We start from the raw sequence: 17,502 nt of genomic DNA, 5'->3' as shown, positions 1-17,502 counted from the left end.
GGCGAAAGGAGCGCCTGGGATGGTGCGACGGTAAGGCTCCCATAGACTTCGCCAAATCTGTGTCTTTCCCTGCATGTCCCGGAGTGGAGGGTGGCTGTGAGGAGTTGGCCTGGTATATGATGTTCACTAGTTAAAGTGACCACCTTGTACCATGCCAAGCAACCCTTATGGTGTGGTTGTAAGTCAACCTTTTCGGACTAGCTGCCCTAGTGGTAGCGTAGGCTAAGCAGTCTTTGAGGCTAAACTCGTGAAACGTGTTAAGCAGGCTGTTTTACCAAATGTAACCCCCCCTTTATACCAATGAAAGGACACCACACAGATATATATTGAAAATATATATGTATTTATTTCTCAAAGTATCCCCTAGACTCTTTATGAGCACAGGAGCACAAATCGTTAAACAAGAATACGTTAGAATACACAGAAGTTGCACTTTATATGGATAGGCCCTGGTGGCCGCTCAAACCATATACTAAAATAGTGGTATAAGTACCACGAACAGAAAAGGGAAAAGGCCTAGGGCCTCTAGAATCGCTGGGCCTACAAGGAGCTAACTTTAGTTAGTGACCAGGAGGTCCACGGCTTGCGTGTGCAGAGCAAATAGTCACACGCGTGCTCCCATAGGTTTTCAATGGGTGCGTAAAAGTTACAAAGTTTCTGCAAAAAGGATCTTCCGGATGGACTATGAACTCAGGATTGGAAACACAGACACTAAAGATGATTCTCTACACTTGGGCACCGGAGTGCCAGCTTTACCTCACCCACAGGAAGCGGGTGCATAGGTCTCGAAGTGCGTCGGGTTTCTTCTCTCTGTTCAATGGAGCCTGTAGACAAAGATGCTGCAGGCGGTCGGTCCGGAAGAGATGCGGTGGATCCCAGAGTGGATCGGAGTTGTAGAAGACCTGTAAGCAGAGGGGACAGTGTTCACAGTCACTAGCCAGTGACCAGCGTGGCACCAGGTGGGTACCAGGCGATGTCGGGTGCAAACAGGAAGAAAGGTGTAGCTTGTCTCTGCAGCCACGTGGTCCCTGAAGGTCGACGACGTCCAGGAGTCGGTTCACGAGCTGTCCCACGCAGGCTCTCGCTGTCGGCGGTGTCGGCGACTTGATCGAAGCAAACAAGCCTTGGCAAAAGCAATTGTTGTGGAAAACGAAATAAGCTGATGGTTCTGACCAGCAAGGTCAGAGGGATTGCTCCTTTGGAGGGGAGCAAGGGCCAGTCTGGAGCAACCAGACCAGCGGTGTAGTTCTTAAAGTTCGTCGCCAAGATGGCCACTAGCCAGCGGGCCAGCAACCGGTTAGGCGCGTCGAGTGGCAAAATGCAGAAGGGCCCCACGCAGATCGTGGAGATGCTGGAGGGCTCATCTTTGGTGCAGATGCTGCTCGGGTGTTGGGCTGCTCAGATCCCAAAGCACAACTTGGAGGGAGCCTCGGTTGTTGCGCTTGCAGCTTGTCGTAGTCGTTCCAAGATGGCTGGCTCCACTTGTCTCGGTGCCTCCACGGGTCTCTTTTTCAGGGACTGTGGATTGGGCGGTGAGAGGTCTGGAGGTCCAGGTCTGGTCAGTCTCTGGGCTCGGGCGGGAGGCGGCGGCAAAGCAGACGTTGATTCGCTGGATGGTGCTTGCGTTAGCAAGGTGGTCACTCCCTGACCACAGGGGAGATTTCCTTCAGTCTTCTGTGCAGCAGAATGTCGAAGTTCCCGTCTTCTTCTTAGTTTCAAGTTGATTCCAGGATGTCTGAAGTCTTAGGACACAGCTCCTACCTTTAAGCGGATTCTAGGGGCCGGACTACCTGCTAGGTCCCTCCCTAGGGGTGGGACCAGGAAGGGGGGTGGTTACACCCCCAATCCTTTGTCCAGCTCGCCCCAGGTCCAGGGCTGGTGTGCCCCAGGACCGGTTTGAACTGGCATATGCACCGAGGCTCCTTGTGAGCCTCAGGCATGTCTGGTTCCTTTCAAGCCCTACCGGACCAATACACAAAATCCTGTCTGGGGGGGTGCACGCACCTCCCCTGGCAGGAAACCCTTTGTCCACACCTCCCAAGCTGGAAGGACTCCCAGCAGCAGGAGGGCAGACCTGTGTCTGTGGTGGCAGCATCCATTTTGTGGAGCTGAGGCTATGTCTGAATTTACCCGGGTTTCAGGTACTGTACATGTCGTGTCCCTCTAGAAGGGTGGAATGCTAACCCCGTCGCCAGAATTGGCGAGGGGTTAGTATTCCAATTCGTATGACACCTTACTCGACATGTTTTGATAAAGCCAAACCAAAGATAGCATTTAACCGCGAGGTTCATAATGCACTTAAGAGTATATGGTATGACGATATCTGGAAACAGTAGAAGGAAGTTGTTCCGACCACTGCAGACAGGCTCAGCTCATGCCAGAGTACCATCTCACATGGAACCAAGCACTCTGCCTTCAGGATTGTTAAGGCCTGCCATAGGAGTGACTTATAGGTTAGCATGTGTCCCATTTAAGGTTAGGTATAGGTATACTACACCTAAGTAAGAGGTGGTTACACCAACTTACCCCAGCTGAGTGATCAGCCAGTTGTGTCAAATTTGTTAGGCCAGGCCAGGGGTGGCACAATACATGCTTCAGCCCCTGGTAGGCCTTAGATACACCAATGCCCTGGGTACCTAGTGTACACTGGTACAGGGGCTCACAGGGTGATCCACTTCCAATTGGTTATGCACCTAGGGTGCATAGTGTAAATTTAGTAGAGAGAACAGCAGGCTGGGGGTCTGATTGGCAGGCCCACAGCCTCAATATGTCAAAAACCAGTGAAGCAAAAAGCAAAAATTTGGGGTGACCATAGGATAGCAGACCCTACTCTCCTACAGTGGCCTTGCAGCATAAGGCGCCGGCCTTGCCTGAGACTTGAGACCTGACGCGGCGGACACGGGCGGAGCGAGGTGTGCGCCCACTCACCTGGTAAGGAGGCAACTGGGGATCTGAGGCCTGTACGATACAGAGACAGAAAGAAGGCCGACACCCCCGCAGGCCGCACATCGCAGGCCACCATGGGGGAGAAGGGCCAGCGTGGGGGAGCGCAGGCCAGGCTCGACAAATGTGCCTTTCAGAAAGACCGGCCAGCCTCCCGCCCCCGCCTGACAAGGCCAAAGAGATCACCCTGGCAGATGTTATGGCCACACTGACACAGATGCAAACCTCCATTGGCACGATCTCCACAGACGTGACGCTGCTGAGGGCGGATTGTCGCCAAAATCAACACGAGGCTGTCCGAGGTCGAAACGACTACCGCAACCCTCACTAAAGACGCGGCCGAGAGCAGAAAACGCATACAATCGCTGGAGCGGGTCCAGAAACAACTTATGGACAAGCTGGATGACCAGGAGGGCAGGTCGAGACGGAACAACGTCCGCGTCGTGGGTGTGCCTGAGAGTGAGCGGAGGCCGGCGCTCGACCTCTTCGTGGAAAAGCTTATCACGTAACAATTGCAGCCGCGCGGACTTTCAAAATTTTTCTCGGTCGAAAGAGCGCACCGGGTGCCTGGGGGGAGGCCGAGACCTGGGGCCCCCCCGCGCCCGATCCTGGCCCGTATCTTCAACTTCCGAGATAGAGACGCCATCCTCCAGGCGGCGCGTACCGCCCCCCCGCTGCGGGTTGACAACTGCACGGTAACCCTCTACCCGGACTACACTGCGACAGTGTCGCGGCAACGCCGAGACTTCATCGCGGTCAAAGCGGAGCTGCGCGCTCGAGAACTTAAATACGCGATGCTATACCCGGCAAAGCTCTGGAGGACCCTAGACCGCAGGAGACAGTCACCACACAACGTAGCTGTGGCCGCCACGGCCTAAACGACCTTCGGCAGCTGAAAGCCGTCGGATTCCCCATAAGACACTCATTGCAGACTCGGTCAATAAAGGGGTGTCGCAGTCATTGTCTACGTACTTTGCAACATGCTGCTAACCGGTTTCCTAAAGGGACACACACATGGTGCGGGGATCGGACGAGGGGCACTGGGCAGCCATTCCCCAGCACGCAAGTAGACAGTTATGGGAACCAAGCACTCTGCTAAGTTGGGGTGGCGGGTAGTTTTAAATCCGCTGGGCAGGGAGGCAGGGAGGAGGGAGGGGAGGCAGGGACATCTTGGGAATGTTGGTTTTTGTTTTGTTCTAGGTTTAGCTACCACACATTGGCATACTTTGCACCTCAGACTTGTTATAGATCCAGGGGGAGATGCGCGGAGACTACTACTTGTCACCACCGTACATGGCGAGGGACTCACATAATACCGCCCTAGAGGCCACCGTCAGCTCCACAGGGGAACAAGCCCGGCAACACAGTCCCACACTTACAATTCTATCATGGAACGTGAACGGGCTGGGAGATAAGATTAAACGTGGGCTTGTCTTACAGTATCTCAAGCGCAAGGGGCCGGCAGTGGCACTCCTACAAGAAACGCATCTGGTAGGCTCGACCACGAGAGCACTGGACAGATGGGGGTTTAAGATGGCGATACATTCAGAATTCACGTCTGGGTCCCGCGGGGTTGGCATATTGGTAAACAAGCGCTTTCCACTGATTTTAGTTGACTCCCGTAGGGAGGAACAGGGACGATTCGCGGCGCTCACCTGCCAATGGGAGGGTAAAGTATATAATTTGGTAACCGTCTACATCCCGCCAACACTCCACCAGGATACGCTCCGGGCATTGGGGGAATTCCTGCTGACATTACCACCGGGGGAACTCATTATGGGCGGGGATTTCAACGCAACGATGAACCCGCTACTGGACAGGTCATCTTTTAGAGACCGCGGTGGCGCAACCCCCAAATTGCGAGAATTCACGGAGGCACTCGGCCTCATAGACACCTGGAGAGCCCAATGTCCTGAAGACCGACAATACACCTTTCACTCGGGGGCTCACAACACCCTTTCCCGCATAGATTATATCTTCGCGTCACCCATGGGGTTTAGAGGCATGACTGAAGTTTCCCATCTACCCAGGGGCATCTCGGACCATTCTCCGGTAGTGATCACATTCACACTTTCTACCCCACGTAACCGCAGAATATTCCCAATTTATCCGGGATACCTCAAAATCCCCAAGATTCGCAAAGCCCTTCAGGCGACGACCAAACATTATTTCGCTGAAAACAAGGACCCTGTGATAGGCCCTGCGACACTGTGGGAGACGTACAAAACAGTCCTTCGTGGACAAGCAATTTCCATGATTACAGACTATAAGAGGACCCAGCAGCTTGAGGTACATAGGCTTGAGCAGGGGGTGGCAGAGGCAGAGGCAAACCAGGTCACGCACACCGACGATGACACTGCACATAGTGCCCATATGGCGCAGCAGGAATATCGCTCCTATCTTGTGGAAGCCGCACGAGCCAAACAGACGGCTGCACGACATACTGTTTACGAGCTGGGAGACAAGGCGGGCAAACTGTTGGCCTGGCTTGAGAGGCTGGAACGGGCCGCGCGCTGGGTGGCGCGGATCAGGCTGGATTCGGGAGACTACACGTCTGAGCCGCGGCAAATCGTAGAGGCCTTGGCGGCTCACTACAAGACGGTATATACGCCGGAGGCCTCGTCCACAGTGGCAGAAAATGAGGCCTTCCTCCGGGACATCGCGATGCCGCGACTGGCCCCGTCGGAAGTAGAGGCCCTAGAGGCAGACCTGAAGGCAGAAGAGCTCACGTTGGCAATACTCGCTCTCCGTGCCGGGAAGGCTATGGGCCCAAATGGTATTCCGGTAGAATTCTATAAATTGAACGCTGCCCATGTAGTCCCGCATCTATTGGCCATGTACAATGACAGCCTGTCGACAGGGATACTCCCCCCGGACCAGAGAGTGGCTACCATAGTGGCAATTCCGAAGCCTACTAAGCCAGCGCATGAGTGCGCCTCCTAATGCCCAATCTCATTGCTGAATGCGGAGGCAAAAATTCTGGCAAAGGTGCTGGCGACAAGACTGCAGCCCTACCTCACAACCCTAATACACCCAGACCAATCGGGATTTATGCCACGCCGGAATACCGCCTTAAATCTACGGCGGCTCCACGGAATTCTTGCACGCCGCGCCTCGATAGAGGACGACGCAGCCATCCTCTCGCTGGATGCACGAATGGCGTTTGACCGGGTGGAATGGCCGTTCCTCTTCGCTGTCCTTCGCCACGTAGGATTCGGCCCCAAGATGTGCGCATGGATACAGCTTCTGTATACCGAGCCGCTGGCACAGGTGGTGGTCAATGGCCATATCTCAGACCCCTTTCCGTTGGGGCGGGGGACGCGACAGGGATGCCCTCTTTCCCCGCTCCTTTTTGCTTTGGCTCTGGAGCCACTTGCGGCATGGCTGCGGCAGGACCCGGTGATCCGGGGACTAAGGTGGACAATGGGGTGGGAGGATCGCATTTCCCTCTACGCTGACGACATCCTGTTGTACTTAGCCTCCCCAGCCCGCTCGATCGTTTGTCTCCTGGATATCTGTGCGTCGTACGGGAGGGTATCGGGCTACGAGATTAACTGGGAAAAGTCCATTGTCTACATGCTCCACCGCTCCCCGCCTAGGCTCCCGCGGGATTGTGCGATTCGGGTGGTGACGGACGGGTTCAAATACCTGGGAATCTATTTGACAGCTGATAGGGACCGCTTTATAGCTGAAAATCTAACGAAGCCACTGCTTCGGTTTCGAAGCGATGTCAAACATTGGGGCTCCTTGCCCTTGACGTTGCTGGGAAGGGCTGCCCTCTTCAAAATGATGGCTCTCCCTAGATTTCTGTATATACTTCAGAATACCCCCTTCCCGGTGCCCCCAACATACTTCGCCGCCGTCAATGCAGAAGTCACCAGCCTACTATGGGAGGACAGGACGCCGCGGATCGCACTCCACAAGCTCACCAGGGAGTGGTACGAAGGCGGGATAGCCCTCCCAGACATACGACTGTACTATTGGGCATCGCAGCTTACGGTGATAAACCAGTGGTTGCATGTGCCAGGGGACAACCCGGCATATCGTATGGATCGGCACCTGCTGGGGGCTGAGTGGGTCATGGGGGCGCTCTACAACCATAAAAGGGGCCGATGCCCCCCAGGCCCCACGACGCACACCCTCCAGCTATGGTTTGCGGCGCAGCGGGCTCTGGGCTGGGCTGGGAAAATAACCCAAGCTACTCCGTTGTGGGAGGCAAAACAGTTGGGGGTACTACGCACCACCAAGGGATTCCATCAATGGGACCTCATTGGCATCTCCAGGGTGGGTGACCTTTGGAGGAAGGGAGAAATGGTCACATTTGCACAACTGCAAGCAGATTTCGACCTAGCTGCCACTGAAGGGTTCAGGTACATGCAAATCCGCCATGCACTCAGGCGGCGGTCCCGCCGGGGACCCGACTTCCGGAGTCGTCGCCGCTGGAGGACCGGCTCCTCACAGAACACCTGACTCAGAGGGCGACCTCCCTAACGTACCGAAAGCTGATCAACAACCGGCCAGATCCTTTTGAGGCTCTTAAAAACCGATGGGAGGCTGAGCTGGGGGAGTTTGATGAAACGGACTGGCAGGCGGCGCTTTCCTCCCCTAGGGAGGTGGGCGTCTCATCCAGACTGCGACTGGTCCAACTTAAAATTCTGCACCGCACATACTACACTCGTACACTCCTGTTTAAACTTAACCAAATAGACTCCCCGCTATGTGTTAGGCAGTGTGTGATGGAGGGAACCCTCATACATACCCTGTGGGAATGTCCGGTCATAACTCAGTACTGGAAGGGAATTCTGCGCACACACTGCCAAGTGACCAAGGTCCCGACACTCCCGGAGCCGCGGAGGTGTCTCCTCAACGTCTGGGAACCGACTGATCTCCACAGGGTCGAACAACTCTGGGTAACACTGGGACTTACGTTGGCGAAGCGCAATATAGCTCAAAGGTGGGGCTCTAGCCAAGCTCCAACCCTCGCCCAATGGTCCCGAGATATGGACTCCACAATGGTGGTCGAAAAAACTGTCTACATACACAGAGGCTGCCCCAAAAAATGGACCCAGGTCTGGGGTGGGTGGAATGCCTATAGAGGGAATATATGTGAACCCCCGAGCGACACCTCAGACTCAGACTTAAGTGATCACGATTAAAAGATACGTACTTGCTCGACGCAATGTGATAAAAACGGTATTGCGAAGCCAGATGGCGCCCACTCTTTTTCAACATGTCATGAATGTTTCCTTCTACTCGCACTGGACAATTACTCTACTGAACCTGATGCCAATGTGTACTGTTTTATGTTTTAATTTCAATAAAAATATTTACAAAAAAAATCTGTGTCTTTCTTCCTTTTTTCCAGGGCATCATCAACTTTTGGGCCGAACAGATGTTCCTGGTCAAAGGGGTGGTTCAGGATGGAAGCTTGCACCTCTGGTTTGAAACCTGAAATTCCCCTAGAGGCGGTTTCAGCTGCATCTAGGGCACAGCGAATGGAGGTGTGGGTTTTACACTCATGGAATAGCTCATTGGCTCTATTTTTGTATTTGTCAGGGAGGTGTTGCATTATGGCTTCCAGTTTATCATAATGTGCCCCGTCATATCTTGCCAAAAGCGCTTGTGTGTTTACGATGCGCCATATGTTGGCAGGCTGGGATGCAGTGCACTTGCCCGATGCGTCCAAGAGTTTGGACTCCTTATCAGGTGGTGGTGCCTCGCCTGATGCCTGGGAGTTTGCACGCTTTCTTGCAGTGGACACTACTAGGGAGTCTAGTGGTGCTGGCCCTCTGATGTAGGTGGGGTCTGTAGGGGCGGCCTTATACTTCTTGTCGATGCGAGGGTTGATGACCCTGGCCCTGACCGGGTCTTTAAAGACCTCCGGCGCGTGCTTGATAACGCCTTTAAGCATGGGCAGGATGGAAGTGGCCCTGTGTGTTGTGTCGAAGGTATCTAGAAGGAAGTCCTCCTCCACGGGGTCCGTATGGAGATCCACACCGTGGTAGTGTGCAGCCCTATGGAGTAGTTGGTTAAACCCCATTGTGTCTTCCGGGGGGGGGGAAAGGTCTCGAAGGGCAGAGATCATCCTGCGGGACGTTAGGGATGTCCAGAATGTTAGTCTTCCCATGGGTCTGGGGAGCCTGTAAAAGTGGGGTCCACTGTGGGTTGGTCATGGGGCTCGTCCCCTGTGTCATCATAGACCTCATCATCCTCATCCGGAGAGGGTGTGGGGGAATGATGAGGTGGGTGAGGAGGAGGTGGAGGTGGAGGAGGGGGTGAAGGTATTCTCAAAGGGGAGGTAGCAAAGTCTTTCCTCTTTGGAGGTGGAGCTGGGGCAGGCTTGTCCAGCGGTCTCTTTTTGATGCTGAGCATCAAATGTCCAGTCTTAGGGTCCTTGACCAGTGTTTTTTGTAGTGGATCAGGCCGAAATAGTTCTTCAGTGAGTGGCCGATCCGTCGGCACCGAAAGCGTTGGGCCGGAGGTTTTTAAGTCTTGGAGTCTTCATCAGTTCGTTGTTTTGAACTGTGTGGCTTCGGAATGGCTGGTTGTTTACTCTGCTCCGAGATGACTTTCGGCTTCGAGGTGTGGGTGTTGATGGCTTTGTATTTTTTTGGGTCGGCTCCGGGGACGGTGTTGGTACTGAGGAGCTGGTGCTGGTTCTCGGCGCCGAGTGCTTCGGTGTGGAGCTCGTACAGAGGAGAAGGCCATTTTCTTTTTTGGCGCCGGTGTGGAGGAGTGTTTCTCGGCACCGATGGGAGGCTGGCTCGAGCCCGAGCCGCCGGAAGGCTTGATAGGCTTCTACACCGGGCCCGAAGATGAGGTGTGGGAAGCAATGTCTTTGGTCGTGCCTAGGCCCGAGGGCGAAGGCGTGACGAAGCCTTTTTCGATGCCGTCGAGGATGTGGGGTGGGGGTGGATGTTGGTACTCACGCCCCTCTGTGCCGGAGTGATGTCCTCGACATCTGAGTCGTCAGCTTCGGAGGCGCTGACGAGGCCCACTTCGGTGTGCTGTCCTTCTGGAGCATCGACACCTTCTCCGAAGATGTCGTCTGGAATCGCTGTCGACGAGTGTGCCATGCTTCTCCTCGCCCTTCGGTCTCAAATGGTCTTCTTGGACAGGAAGGATTTGCACGCCGGACAGTCTCGAGCCTCGTGTTCAGGGGAGAGGCAGAGGTTGCACATCTCATGGAGATGTGTGTGGGGAAATTTGGACCCACAGAGGACACTTTTTGAATGGAGTCCTTTCCATCAGCCTGGACCGGAGCTTGGGTAGGCCCGAAGGCCCTCGTCGACGACCAGAATGAACAATTGTTACTTACCTGTAAACAGGTGGTTCTCCAGTATTGGTGTCTTTCATAGATTCACATGCTTGAATATTCCCCGTCGTCGGAGTGGGAGTCCCACGGTAAATAATATAGCAATATATACAGCCATAATATATATATATATACATAAGTAATCATATAAAACAGAGATATAAGTAAGTAATAACATCAAGAATGTCCCTATATGAAATTTCCATAGAGATACATGGAAAGAGAAAAAAAGACATTCGTAGTCTATCTCTGTCATTATGTTAGTCCGAACTCCGGCCAATCAGGCGCCAGCTCCTCTCTAGAACCTTCTCCTCAGAGCTCCTCACCTCAGATTTTCGTAGCACCATAGTGACTCAGAGTGTATGAGGAGAAGAGAGCCTCTGAAGGGAGGAGGGAGGGTCGCATGTGAATCTATGAAAGACACCAATACTGGAGAACCACCTGTTTACAGGTAAGTAACAATTGTTCTTCTCCAGTATTGGGGTGTCTTTCATAGATTCACATGCTTGAATATAGAATAGCTAGCAGTAACAATATCATTGTTTCCATGATCACACAGCTTCGAAATTGTAATGACAATCAATCTTCTTATGCATATGACAGTACTGAATAACTGTAACAGTATAAATGCATCATTATGTCAATTATAAATGGAAACAATATGGAGGAGGGAAGGAAGAGGCTCATCTTATTTAAAAAGATTGCGAAGCACTGCCTGCCCAACTGCAGCATCCTCCTCGTTTAAAGTTGTCAAGCAATAGTGCCTTGTAAACGTGTGTCTGCTCGACCACGTAGCTGCTCTGCAGCTCTGATGCAAAGGCACTCCAGCAAATAAAGCAGTTGAGGAAGACATTGCTCTGGTGGAGTGAGCCCTCACTGGTGACTGCAATGGCTTGTTTGCCTTTTGATGGCAGAAGACGATGGCAGCTGAAACTTAACGTGCAATAGTTGGTTTCGTCACTGGACGACCTTTGTGAAAGCGTCCATAAACTATGAATAGTTGATCAATCCTTCGTAAAGCAGCCGTTCTGCTGATGTAGAATGTTAAACCTAGTTTCACATCCAGGGAATGTAATCTCTGCTCCGTAGGAGTTTGCGGATAGCAAAGAAAGTTCTTAAAATCACTGGTTCGTTAATATGAACGTCTGAAGGCACCTTCAGCAAGAAATTTGGATCTGTACGCACTACTACAGAATCTGGTTTGAACTGTAGGAAAAAGGTGGATTTATTGTAAATGCATGAATGTCACGGACGCGACGTGAAGACGTTAGCGCCCGAAGAAAAGCCACCTTCCATGTTAGATACTACAACTCGACCTTGTGAATCGGTTCGTACGGTGGTCTCATTAGTTGAGCCAATACGATGTTCAGATGCCACAATGGAGGAGATTTACAAAATAACCCCTAGACGAATTGATGGATAATCCTTGAAGAAACAAAAGGGAAGTTGAACCATCCTGACGGAAACGGAAAATTGCCGCCAGAAAAAACCCCTAAAGGTTGCATGAGAGAAACCCGGAGTTAGCTAAATGCAAGAAGAACGGTAAAAATTGTTCTGGTGTGGAGTGAAAACGGGTGCACCCCATTAGATGCACACCAGTGGGGAACACTTTTCCACTTTAATTTGTACGTTTTCACCGTAGAAGGAGCCCTCGCCTGAGCTAAAATGTCTCTACAGTCCTGTGGAGTATCCAAATGGGCAAATTCACAGTGCTCAGGTTCCAAGCTGATAAGCTCAGTGAGGAGGGATTCGGATGACCAATTTTCCCCTTGTCCATCGTGAGTAGATCTGCACGAGGCTGTAGAATGATTGGTTCGGATTGAGACAATAGGAGTAGTTCTGAGAACCATGCCTGCCGAGGCCAACGGGGGGCTATAGAAGTAGATGGCAAGGTTGCCTCCGCATCTACCACAGAAACTCGAGGTACGAGTGGGATTGGGGAAAGAAAAAAACGTAGTCAAACAGATCGTACCAGTCCATCAAAAGGCATTGCCCAGAGATCTTTTGTGGGGAAGCCAGCTTGCGTAATCACGGCATTTCCGGTTCTCTAGTGTGGCAAAGAGATCCAGCTGTGGGCGACCCCATCGTTGAAATATCCTCTCTAGAGTTGGTTGATGCAACTCCCATTCATGGGTCGATGAGGAGGACCCGCTCAGGGAATCCGCCAGGATATTGGATACCCCCGGTCGATTAACTGCTGCATATCGTGATGCGATGGTTGATAGACCAATCCCAAATCGACTGAGCTAGTCGAGACAGTTTCGGAGATTTTATCCTGCCCTGCTTGTTTATATAGTGCATGCAGGTTGTATAGTCTGTCTGTATCAGGACTGATTCTCCTTGGATTAAAGGATGAAAAGCTTTGAGAGCCAGCAATATATAGCCATGAGATCCAACCTGTAGAAGTGCCAGGTTTTTTTTTTTTTTTTTGACATATTGACCATTTTCCTTTTATTGATAAAAACCTCCAAATGAGCACCCCATCCTTCCAGAGAGGCGTCTGTTATTGTCATGTCTGGTACCATTGTCAGAAGAGAAATGCCTTCCGTTAGATTTAACAGTTGCGTCCACCACCTTTGCGCCAACTTCATCCGATCTGTGACGTTTACAACATCGTTCAAAGAACCTGTAACCTGGCGTTCTTGGACATCCAGTACTCCTTGGATGGGGCGTGTCTGTAATCTGTAATGAGGGATCAATGCAATGCATGATGACGCCATTTTCAGAAAGGACTTCAATATTCTTACAGAAACGGGTCTTTTTGATCTGATAAGGGTTACCAGTCGGAGAATTTTTTGAAGACGGTCTTGGGAGAGAAGTGCCCTTGCTGACACTGTGTCTAAAGTTGCTCCCAGAAAATCCGTGCGATGAGAAGGCAGTAGATGGGACTTTGTGGTATTTATGGAGAGCCCTAAGGCGCGAAACCACCTCCTGTCAAAGATGTGTGTGTTGTAGAAGTTGAACTTTCGATTGTGATTTTAGGAGATAGTCGTCCAGAAATGGAAAGATCTGAACACCCTGGAACGTAGGACGCTACCACAGGGGCTAGCACCCTTGTAAACCCTCGAGGGGCCGAGCGCAGTCCGAATGGTAAACTTTGAACTGGAAAATCCCCTCGACCCACTCGAAAACGAAGAAATTTCCGATGTTGTCGTAGTATGGAGATATGTAAATATGCATCTTGGAGGTTGATTGTTTCCATGAAATCTCCTTGTGAAAATAATCGCAAGATCTCTACATGCGTTCGCCTACGAAAAGAATGTTTCTTTAGATACCTGCTGAGAGCCCTCAGATCTAGAATGGGCTTCCATTCCCCCTTCCTTTTGGTGATAAGGAAGAATCGGGAATAAATCCTTTCCCTCTTTTGAAATCTTGGTACTACTCCTATGGCTCCCTTGTGTTATAGAAATTGAACTTGTAACAGTTCTTTGATATGAGCCGGTGGCAGTCCGGTAGGTGGTGTGGGTGGAGGGAATTCGATGAACTCCAAAGTGTGACCTCTTGCTATAATTTCCAAAACCCAACGGTTCCTTGTATGGAGGACCATTGAAAATAGTACCGATAGATTCGATCTCCAATTTTCTGGGACTGATGGAAGTCATGTCTCTTAGGAGTGTAACCCTTGTAAGAGGATTTTCCTCTGTAAGTCTTGGAAGACTGCTGTCGAGAAGTTTGCTGTTGGTTAGAGGAATATCGGTTTGAACCCTGGTTATAAGGTCGATATTGATTGATTTCTCTTCGAAAATAGAGGTGCCGCGTCCGCGTGCACCCCGAAAGGGTTGTTATCAAAATTGCAATGTGCCCAGAGAGCGAGCAGTATCTGTATCTTTCTTTATCGATTGGAGAGCTTCATCCACCTGATCTCCGAATAAAACCTCTTCTTCGTCATATGCCATGGTCTTTGACGGTTCCGGCAGTTGCTCAACTAGTGTTGACATATCCGCCCATACTTGACGGTCCTAACGACCCAGGATGGCCAAAGCATTAGCCGCTCTCACCATGGTGGAAGCCATCGAAGAGAATTTTCACCCTATGGCATCCAAACGACGTCGACCACGATCAGGTGGTGCAGTGATCGTAGATGCAGGGTTTCTAGCCCGGCGTTGCTCTGCCTGTGTGACTACAGAATCTGGCTTCGCTTGACCAGTGAGGCACGCTGGTGCTCCTAATGGTGATTTGTACCTTTTTCTCCAATCAAGGCACCCGTGCTGGAAGACTATGAGGCCTCCATAATCTTTTTGCCTTCCTCCCCAATAAATTCGATTATAGGGATTGTATGTGTTTGTTTAACAGGCTGATCTTTGAAATCGTACAGGAAATAATCCTTCGTTAATTTGAACGTTAGTGCTGTCCTATCCCTTAACTGGTGGAACTTGCATATCAACAGGTGGTGAGTCACCAGGTAGCACCGGAGAGGGAGATGGTGTTTGGGCATGATAGTTATCCCACTCCGCCATACCATCATCATCATCATCAGCATCGCCACCATCATCGAGAATCTCACCATCCTCCCTGTCCTGAGGAATTTCTTCTTCTTCTTCAGTATCATGAGGAGGTACTGTCCGAGTTGAAGAATGTCTCAGCGGTACTGTAGGTATTACCACAGAAAGTATTGGAGCCGGTACCGGTTCCGATATAGTTGTTGGCACCACTGGAGTAAGCGGAACCACAGACACTTGTGGTGATAAAGGAAAAACCGCCGATTATAGTTGTCACAACCGATTCAGCTAAACCTTCTTCTGAATCTTGATCTGAGTCAGTGGTAAAACAATGGTTAAGGAAGGCGGGAATCCTCCACCGATATAACTTCACCCGACCTTTCTTGTCAAGTACTCGGTGGTAATGGTAATAAAGGAACAGCAGCAAAGGACGAAGTAGTCGCTGTATATGTCGAAGAGATTTGGATTTTTAATGACCTCTGTGCAGAAGTCGTCTTTTTTAAACCCTTATTTTTACCGATGAGACTGCAGTCAACGGGCTCTGAGGCATAGAAGGCTATTGAAGAGATCTTTGTAGACGGAATCGTCTACGGAACCATCGTCGACGGAAACCACCATCGAAAGATTCATTGCCGATGGAACCATAGTCGACGGAACCATCGTCGACGGAACCATCGTCGACGGAATCACCGTAGACGGAATCACCGTAGACGAAATCACCGTAGACGGAACCACCGTAGACGGAACCACCGTAGACGGAACCACCGTAGACGGAATCACCGTAGACGGAATCACCGTAGACGGAATCACCGTCGACGGAATCACCGTCGACGGAATCATCGTAGACGGAATCATCGTAGACGGAATCATCGTAGACGGAGCCACCGTCGACGGAATCATCGTCGACGGAGCCATCGTCGACGGAGCCATCGTCGACGGAGCCATCGTCGACGGAGCCATCGTCGACGGAGCCATCGTCGACGGAGCCATCGTCGACGGAGCCATCGTCGACGGAGCCATCGTCGACGGAGCCATCGTCGACGGAGCCATCGTCGACGGAGCCATCGTCGACGGAGCCATCATCGACGGAACCACCGTAGACGGAACCACCGTAGACGGAGCCCTCGTAGACGGAGCCCTCGTAGACGGAGCCCTCGTAGACGGAGCCCTCGTAGACGGAGCCCTCGTAGACGGAGCCCTCGTAGACGGAGCCCTCGTAGACGGAGCCCTCGTAGACGGAGCCCTCGTAGACGGAGCCATCGTAGACGATGAAGCCATCTTTGAAAAAAACTGGAAAGTTGAAAACCTCACTAGCCTGAGAACTATGTCTCGTGGGCGACACAGCAGTATTCAAAGAAGAAGAAGTGGCAGATGTCATAGTCAGAGACATTTTCTTCTTTTAAGGAAGGAGTAGGTAACTCCTGTACACTACTGCGTTTTGAGGCTGTGTGGGAACGGCCAGAAGTAAAGTTTTCTACCTCAGAAAATTACTTCATATTTATCCTTAAGTCTCTGGAGCCACAACAAGAGACGGCCTTCCCTGTCTTTCAGAGTTTTTGTAGAAAAAATTCTACAGAATTTATATTCACCCACTTCATGGTAGGGTAAAGACAGTAAATACACTTACTGTGTGGATCTTCTGAGAATAACGTAGCTTTCCACAAAAGAACAAGGTCTAAACAAAGACTTCTTACTTGAAGTCATCCTGAAGAGAAAAAACTGAGCAGAGCTCAGGGAGACTCCCTTTCACACGACGTGCGGTAGAAAATCTGAGGTGAGGAGCTCTGAGGAGAAGGTTCTAGAGAGGAGCTGGCGCCTGATTGGCCGGAGTTCGGACTAACATAATGACAGAGATAGACTACGAATGTCTTTTTTTCTCTTTCCATGTATCTCTATGGAAATTTCATATAGGGACATTCTTGATGTTATTACTTACTTATATCTCTGTTTTATATGATTACTTATGTATATATATATATATTATGGCTGTATATATTGCTATATTATTTACCGTGGGACTCCCACTCCGACGACGGGGAATATTCAAGCATGTGAATCTATGAAAGACACCCCAATACTGGAGAACAAAGACTTGGAACGATGAGTCGCGTCGAGTGTGGAAATCGCTATCGAAAACAATACTGCGTAAGGGGGGGTGGATTGCGCGCCGATAGAAGAACTGGAAACTGTTCGGAACCGGAGCGCGAAGGATGGAGGATGGAGCCGAAGCCCATGCGCAATACAATCCAAAGGAGGAGTCACATACCTCATGACTTCCAAAGACTTTCCAAGAGAAAAAACAACTGCAAACATCCGGGCCCAACACCAGATGGCGATCTATGCACAGTGTGTAATCTGCAGCTCATATGCCTCGAACATTGGGTTATCGGCTTTTGGGTAAGTACTCGACTGGCAGAGTTAAGGTTCTGGGCACAGACTCAGGGGTCTCCCTGGGTCAAGTTGGTACAGTTGTTACACCCTCAGCGTCACTGGGGCGGCCGGGTGCAGAGTGAGTTAGGCCCTATGTTATCATATTGGAGGCAGGGGGGCCTTGGTTGGTGGCTGCTGACTAGCAGGCCACGCGGCTGTGGGAGCTGGGCTCCTGGTCACTTGCTCAAGGAAAATGGGGGAAGTAGGTAGGAGTAGAGATTACACTGCCAGGGCAACTCAGGCAGCTGGGTGCAGGGTGCTTTTGAGCCTTCGGGCGCTCAATTGATTTCAATGGGAAAGCTCCAGGATGAACAAAGGCTGCAAGCTCGGGGACGAAGATTCTTCAGGTGCCACCACCACTTCGAGAGGTAAGTT

At 51.2% G+C, this 17,502-nt stretch overlaps 1 protein-coding gene across 1 annotated transcript in view; it reads right to left on the bottom strand.

Moving 5' to 3' along the window:
• The window catches only part of DDX46 (DEAD-box helicase 46), a 1,041,144-nt gene that overhangs the window by 849,475 nt on the left and 174,167 nt on the right, over positions 1–17,502 (bottom strand). The gene's annotated exons all lie outside the window — the stretch shown is intronic.

Source organism: Triturus cristatus, chromosome 7 (assembly GCF_964204655.1).
Source record: "Triturus cristatus chromosome 7, aTriCri1.1, whole genome shotgun sequence".
In the NCBI taxonomy this organism is placed as follows: domain Eukaryota; kingdom Metazoa; phylum Chordata; class Amphibia; order Caudata; family Salamandridae; genus Triturus; species Triturus cristatus.
This window is presented reverse-complemented; position numbering and strand designations above follow the sequence as displayed.